Source organism: Ursus arctos, chromosome X, assembly GCF_023065955.2.
Source record: "Ursus arctos isolate Adak ecotype North America chromosome X, UrsArc2.0, whole genome shotgun sequence".
NCBI lineage: Eukaryota > Metazoa > Chordata > Mammalia > Carnivora > Ursidae > Ursus > Ursus arctos.
Genome location: NC_079873.1, coordinates 65,944,750 through 65,952,780, shown reverse-complemented (window position 1 = coordinate 65,952,780; position 8,031 = coordinate 65,944,750). Strand labels below are relative to the sequence as shown.

At 38.3% G+C, this 8,031-nt stretch overlaps 1 pseudogene; it reads left to right on the top strand.

Moving 5' to 3' along the window:
* Nucleotides 1–2,029: 2,029 nt before the first annotated feature.
* LOC130541985 (40S ribosomal protein S24-like) lies at nucleotides 2,030–6,913 on the top strand (annotated as a pseudogene).
* The last annotated feature ends 1,118 nt before the right edge of the window (nucleotides 6,914–8,031 follow it).

Genomic DNA, 8,031 nt, shown 5'->3' with positions numbered 1-8,031 from the left:
TTTTGCTTTCCTTTTTGATTTATTCCTTAACCATTTATTATTATTTAGTAGCATGTTGTTTAACCTCCATGTGTTTGTGTTTTTTCCACTTTATTTCTTATATTTGATATATCATTTTATATTGTGATGGTTAGAAAAAAATGCCTGTTATGATTTTAATGTTAAATTTATTAAGACTTCTTTTGTGACCTAACATGTGTTCTATCCTGGAGAATGTTACAACATGCACTTAAAAAGAAAAAAAATGTGTAATATGCTGTTTGTATAGAATGCTATATATATATATATATATATATATATATATTCAAAGCTACTGTTTGTTGTTGTTTTTTGTTTTCTGCCTAAATGATCTATATTTTGATGGTAGTGTAATGTTAAAATCCCCTACTATTACTGTATTACTATTAATTTCTTTATGTCTGTTAATATTTGCTCTAGGTATTTAGGTGCTTCTATTTTGGGTGAATAGATATTTGCAATTATCACATCTTCTCTTTGGATTGATGCTTTTATCATTATGTAGTGCCTTTCTTTGGCTCTTGCTTCAATCTTTGTTTTAAAGCTAATTTTGTGTGACATAAGTATTCCTACCCCAGCTTTTTATTTTTTGCTTCCTTTTCTTTGCATGCTATATGTTTTTTCATTCCTTCACTTTAAGTCTGTATGTGTCTTTAGGTCTGAAGTGAGTCTCATGTAGGCAGCATATAGATGGGTCTTGTCCTCCTCTGGAACCCCAATAATGCAGTGTTAAGATGTCTGATGTCCCAGAGATTCCTGAACATTCTCATTTTTTTCTGTTCACTTTGCAAGATTTCCATTACTCTGTTTTTCAGATCATTGATCAGTTTTTTGCATCCTCTAATGTGCTGTTGATTTGCTCCAATATATTTTTCATTTTATTTATTTTCTCAACTATGATTTACTCTTTTATTATTTGTTAAGTTTTTATTTAAATTCTAGTTAGTTAACACACAGTGTAATGTTAGTTTCAGGCATACAATTTAGTGATTCGACATTTTAGTACAACACCCAGTACTCATCAAAATAAATGCACTCCTTAATCTCTATCACATATTTCAGCAATCCCCCCACCAACCTCACCACTGGTAAAACCAGTTTGTTCTCTATAATTAAGAGTCTCTTTCTTAATCTGTCTCTTTTTTACACTATGATCATTTATTTTGTGCTAAAACTCCACATATGTGTGAAATCATATGGTATTATGGTATTTGTCTTTCCCTGACTGACATATTTTACTTAGTATAATATTCTTTTTTTTCTCATAATATTCTTTTATTTCAAATTGCTAACAGAAAATGTTTCTTCATGATTGAAGCCAATAAGGATTTATAAATGCATTTTAATACCTTGCTGATAAAATAGTAACATTCCATCTTTGCAATCTTATAAGGAATACAGGAAGATACTGTAAAGGCTTTAATCTGTATATGTATTATAACAAGGTCATCAGAACACACACACACACACACACACACACACACACACACACACACCCCACATACTTTAGTGTTACACCGTACCAACTTTTCAGAAAGGCCGTCTTGAAGCTCTACTGGGTAGCTGAGTATATAGTGTCCAATGTTTGAAAAAAAGGGAGAGGGAAGAAAGAGATGGAAGTAGTAAGGAGCACACATTTCAAAGCCCACTTTTAAGCAGAGGACATTATGAATATTTAAAAAAAATGATGCAGGGGGGGAAAGGCAATTCAGCCATTTCAGAAAGAGCATTTGGCAATATTCAGTGCATCAGGAGGCTGTGCTTGGGACCATCTACTCTCTCCAGCTTGTCAAAATGTTTCCTGGCATTGTGAATGTTGATCAGAGTAGTTACAGAAGGGATTGACATTATATATATAAAATATATCACATCTTCTTTATCCATTCATCAGTTGATGGACACATGGGGCTGTTTTCATAGTCTGGCTGTTGTAGATAATGTTGCTGTAAATATTGGGGTGTATGTATCCCTTTGAATTAGTATTTTGTATTTTGGGGGTAAATACATAGTAATGGAAATCCTGGATCATCAGGTATGCACATTTTTAACTTTTTGAGGAACCTCCATACTGTTTTCCAGAGTGGTTGCGCCAGTTTGCATTCCTACCAACAGCACAAGAGTGTTCCCTTCTCTCTGCATCCTCACCAACATCTGTTGTTTCCTGTATTGTTGATTTCACCCACTCTGAGAGGTGTGAGGTGATAGCTCATTGAGTTTTGATGTGCACTTCCCAGATGATGAGTGATCATGAACATCTTTACATGTGCCTATTAGTCATCTGTATGTCCTCTTTGGAAAAATCTTCTGCCTATTTTTAATTGGAATATTCATTTTATGGGTGTTGAGTTTTATAAGTTCTTGATAGATTTTGGATACTAACCCTTTATCAGGTATGTCATTTGCAACTATCTTCTCCCATTCTCTAAGCTGCCTTTTAGTTTTGTTGATTGTTTCCCTCACTGTGCAGAAGCTTTTTATTTTGAAGTCCAAATAATTTGTTTTTTTGCTATTCTTTCCTTAGCCTCAGGAGACAAATCTAGTAAGAAATTTCTAAGGCTGATGTCAAAGAGGTTACTACCTGTGTGCTTGAGGATTTTAATGGGTTGATTTCTCATTTTAGGTCTTTAATACATTTTGAATTTATTTTGGTGTATAGTGTAAGAAAATGGCCCAGTTTCATTCTTTTGCATTTTGCTGTCCAGTTTCCCAACCACAGTTGTTGAGGAGAATGTCTTTTCCCAATTGGATATTCTTTCTGCTTTATCAAAGATTAATTGAACATATATTTGTAGATTAATTTCTTTTTTTAAAATTCTGATCCATTGATCTACATGTCTATTTTGTGTCATTACCATACTGTTTTGATCACCTCAGCTTTGTAATATAACTTGAAGTCCAGAATTTTGATGCCTTCTGCTTTGTTTTTCTTATTCAAGGTTGCTTTGGTTATCCGGGGTCTGCTGTGGTTCTATACAAATTTTGGGATTGTTTTTTCTACCTCTGTGAAAAATTGGTATTTTGATAGGGATTGCTTTAAATGGGTAGATTGTTTTGGGTAGTATAAACATTTTAACAATATTGGTTCTTCCTATCCATGAATATGGAGTGTCTTTCCATTTCTTTATGTCCTCTTCAATTTCTATCATTAGCATTTTTGCTGCATCCCAAAGATTTTGGACTGTTGTGTTTTTATTTTCATTTATTTCCATATATGTTTTTAATTTCTTCTTTGATTTCCTGGTTGACCCATTTACTGCTTAGTAGCATGTGTTTTAACATACATGTATTTGTGATCTTTCCAATTTTATTCCTATGGATGACTTCTACTTTCATAGCATTCTTGTCAGAAAAGATACATGGTATGATCTCAGATTTTGTATTTGTTGAGGCCTGCTTTGTGAACTAATATGTGGTCTGTTATAGAGAATGCTCCATCTGCACTTGAAAAGAATATATATTCTGTTTTAGGATGGAATGTTCTGAATATATCTGATAAGTCCATTTGGTCCAGTGTGTCATTCAAAGCCATTGTTTCCATGTTGATTTTCTGTTTAGATGATCTATCCATCAATGCAAGTGGAGTGTTAAAGTCTCTTACTATTATTGTATTATTATCAGCAAGTTCCTTTATGTTTGTTATTGTTTCACATATTTAGATGCTCCCATGTTGAGGGCATAAATACTAATAATTGTTAGATCATCCTTTAGTTCCCTTTTATTATGATATAGTGCCCTTCTTCATCTCTTGTTACTGTCTTTGGTTTAAAGTCTAGCTTGGTTTAAATTCTACTCCAGCTTTCTTTTGATATCCATTTGCATGATAGATATTTCTCCATCCTCTCATTTTGAATCCACAGGTGTCTTTAGGTCTAAAATGATTCTCTTTAGGCAACATAGAGATGACTCTTGTTTTCTGATCCATTCTGACATCCTTTGTCTTTTGATTGGAGCATTTAATCAATTTATCTCCAGAGTAATTATTGATAGATGTGTATTTAGTGCTGCTTATTACTTGTTCTGTTGTTTCTGGAGATTTTCTCTGTTCCTTTCTTGTCTTTGTTACTTTTGGTATTTCCTTTCTACTCAAATAGTCCCCTTTTATATTGTTTGCAGTGCTGTCTTAGTGGTCATGAACTCCAGGCACCCCTGGCTTGCCAAGTTTCTGCTGAGAAATCTCCACCTAACTTTATGGGTCTTCCCTAGTATGTTAGAGACTTCTTTTTTCTTGCTGTTTTTAAGTGTGTTTTTTTTAATCACTATATCTTCAAATTTAATTACAATGTGTTTTGGTGGTGGCCTACCTTTTTTTTTTTTTTTGAATGGCAAATTTCTCTGTGCCTTCTGTATCTAGATGGATATAGATTCCATTCTTTTCTCAAGCCCAGTGAGTATCCTTATGATTGTTGCTTTAAATTCTCCATCAGACATGTTACTTATATCTTTTCACTTACATCTCTGGTTGTGGTCATCTTTTTGTGTTTTATTTGGGAGCAATTCCTCTGTCTTGGAATTTTCTCCTAGATCTGTTCCTTCTTCTCTGTATTAGATAAGCCGGTTATGTCCTGCTCCAGAAAGTAATGACTTTATGAAAAAAACAGTTCATGTAGTGTCCAGGGCCTGGTGCTTCATGGAGTGTCTCAGGTGTATAATGTGTACATTTTGCTGTTGTGTTTTTCTGCTCTATCCTTCAGGATAGTCTTCTGCAGAGCCCTTCCTTGCCTTCAGTGGGCAGTGTTTGGGCCTTGGCCAGAATGTGGTGAGTTTTAACTAGGTGTGCTGTGGTCTGTTTGTAAAATTGGACCTGATAATATTTCCACTAGAATTGAAGCCCTGCCAAACTCTGTGGTTGGGAGTTGTATGGGCAGGGGTTTGTTCTGCTCTTCTGGGGGAGGAGCTCACTGGGCTGGGACTGAGGCAAGCTTGACTGAGAAGGGAAGTCCTATCAGAGCAGAGGGGTGTGGGACTTGGTATAAGTAAGTTAGGCAGCCAGTGTCTTTACTAATTTGCTTTCTGCAGGTGGCTTTTTGTTTATACTGAGGGGAAATGGAGGGAAATTTTGCTGGTCAGTTCCTTTGCCCCCAGAGAGGGGTCTCCATGAGTGCTGCTTCTCAAGGATATGCTCCAACAAGAGGGGATAAGCCTCCCCACCCCCAGTGTGCCTCAGGCAGTCTTCAAATAACTGTTTTCATGCAGTCTTCCCTTAGGTTCTTTGCCTACCTTCTTTCCAGGAGCAAGGCAGTGCTCTCAGGGCTCTATCCCAGCCAAGCCCACTGCCCTTTAAAACTCCAGGCTTTAAGCTCTGATGCTTGCATAAATCATTAAATCAGCTCCACTTGTTTTCCAAGCCAATGGCTTAGGGAAATATTCTCCTTGTGCATTCCCCTATATGCTCTCCTCTCTCACAACCTTCTCTGTGACCAAGGCTCTCTCCCCTCTGCAACACTTGCAGTTTGTTTCTCCCCTAAAACATGTCTGTGAATTTCTTAATTTCTTTGATGTGACTTCTTCTTTCCCTTTTGTTGTGGAGTTTGTTTTGTCAGTTTATTTATTCTTTTTTAATATATTTTCTACCTCTTTGTCGTAGTTCTCACTGAGCTCATCCACTCCTCTCTCAAGTCTGGTGACTATCTTTACTACCATTACTTTCAACTATTTATCAAATACATTGCTTATCTCCATTTTATTTAGTTATGTTTCTGATGTTTTCTCTTGGTCATTTGTTTGGAACATATTCCTCATGTCCTCGTTTTGGTTGAGTTTCTGTATTTGTTTCTATGAATTAGGTCAAAGAGCTATTTCTCCTAGCTTTGAAGGGATGGTCTTATGGTGTAATGGCCCCTCTGTAGCCCCCTGTGTAGCCTGAATATGCCTGGTGGCTTTGGCTGGCTGTATCTTTAGTGGGTGTTAGGTAGGTGTACCACAGCAGTCTTCACCAGGGATCCCCTGGTGGAATAGCTGACGTTAAAACAGGCACAGACCAGGGGGTCCCAGGTTCCTTCACACAAGGGTCACTCTTGTGAAATGACTGAAACCAAAGCAGCCTTCAGCCATAGTGGTTCTGGGACCCCCTTTGCAGGTGTCATTTTGGTGGGACAGCCTGAATTGAAGCAGGAATGGTCTAATTGTACCCAGGGCACTTTGTACAGAGGACACTATTGTGGGATGGCTGGAGCAGAAGTGGGCATAAGCCAGGGGCTCCCTATGCACTCTGTTTAGGGGCATCACTGGTGGGAGGGCAGGAGTTGAAGCAGTCATAAGGCAGGTGGTCCCAATGTGCTCTGTACAGGAAGCACCCTACTGGGATGCCTGCATGTGAAGATGGTGTGAGCCAGGAATCTCAGGGATCTATACAGGGGATGCCTTGGCATCATAGCTGGAGCTGCAGTAGGTGTGAGTTAGGATGTCCTGTGGTGTTCCACACATTGGGTGCCCTTGTGGATCATCTAGAGCTAAAGTGTTTGCAACTCTTTTTCTTATTGGCTGCTTGAAGCTCAGCCACCATCATAAACAACACAGTAACTATCCGGACCAGCAAGTTCATGACCAACCCACTACTTCAGTGGAAAAAAATGATCATTGATGTTCTTCACCCGAAAAGACAACAGTACCTAAGACAGAAATTTGGGGAAAACTAGCCAAAATGTACAAGACCAGACCACATGTCATCTTTGTACTTGGATTCAAAACCCATTTTGGTGGTGGCAAGACAACTGTCTTTGGCATGATCTATAATTCCTTAGATTATGCAAAGAAAACTGAATCCAAACATAGACTTGCAAGACATGGCCCCTATGAGAAGAAAAATACCTCAAGAAAATAGTGAAAGGAATTCAAAGACAGAATGAAGAAATTCAGGGGGACTGCAAAAGCCAATGTTGGTGCTGGCAAAAAGTGAGCAGGAGATTGGACAACAGAAGGAGTAAAAATTCTGCAGTGACTGTATGTTGTGATTTATATAGATTTTTCAAGGGAGACTTAATAAACGAAGAACTTTTATGTAAAAAAAAAAAGTAAAAAAGAAAAAGTACATTCAAGTCTAGGGTGTCCTGAGGTTTTTGTGTTGTGTCACCTTGATGAGATGGATGGAGATATAGTGGGTTTGTCTGGCCGTGTCCTGGTATGCACCACAATACGACAGCCTTGGTTGGATGGACAAAGCTCACAGAGGTGCAGGTGGGGGGGGTCACCTTGAGTGGATTGTTGGGGATGACATGAGCTGTGGGTCTAAGATTCACTGTGGCAGCTACATGGCTCAGACACCCATTCCCTGCTCCTCTATGTGCTATCAAGGTAGAAAGGAATATAAATAATGGTGTTTTCCAGCCTCTCTGATCTGGAGAACATTCCAGCAGCTCCTCTGATATTTGGAGGATGCTCTAGGACTAGTTCCTTCATATTTTAGTTGTTCCTTTAAACCACTGCTCTTTCTTATGTGTCCCAGTTTTGTTAGGCCTGGTATGGCTTAGGGGCTCTGGGTTCAGTGAAGAAGCAGACTGGCTAGGGTATCTATATCTTGCTCCAGCCTGCACTATCATGGTGGAGGGGAAACATGAACAATAGTTTTGCCACCCCTCCAATCCCAGTGAGCATTCCCACAGGACCCCTGCCATTTTGTAGAGGGTTTATTTCCTTTAAATAGTAGTTGCCCTTTTGAACCATGGCTTTTTCTCTATGCTCCGGTGTCAAGGAATTTGCTCCCAGTCCCTCAATACTATCCCTTCCCATGCTGCAAGCTGCAATTTGCAGCCCTGGGTTAGGGTTCCCATGGTAACCATGTCTCTTTCTCTCCTGCCATTCTCTATGTGGCCCCTCTATCTTTTGTTGTGCACAAGCTGTTCAGTCAGCCACTGGTTCTTCTTCAGGAGGAATTCCTCCATATGTAGGAGTAGATTTGGTGTTTCCCTGGGTGAGGTGAGTTCAAAGTCTTCCTACATCTCGATATTAGGCTTTCTCTCCTCTCAGGTTCATATATATATATATATATATATATATATATATATATATATATATATA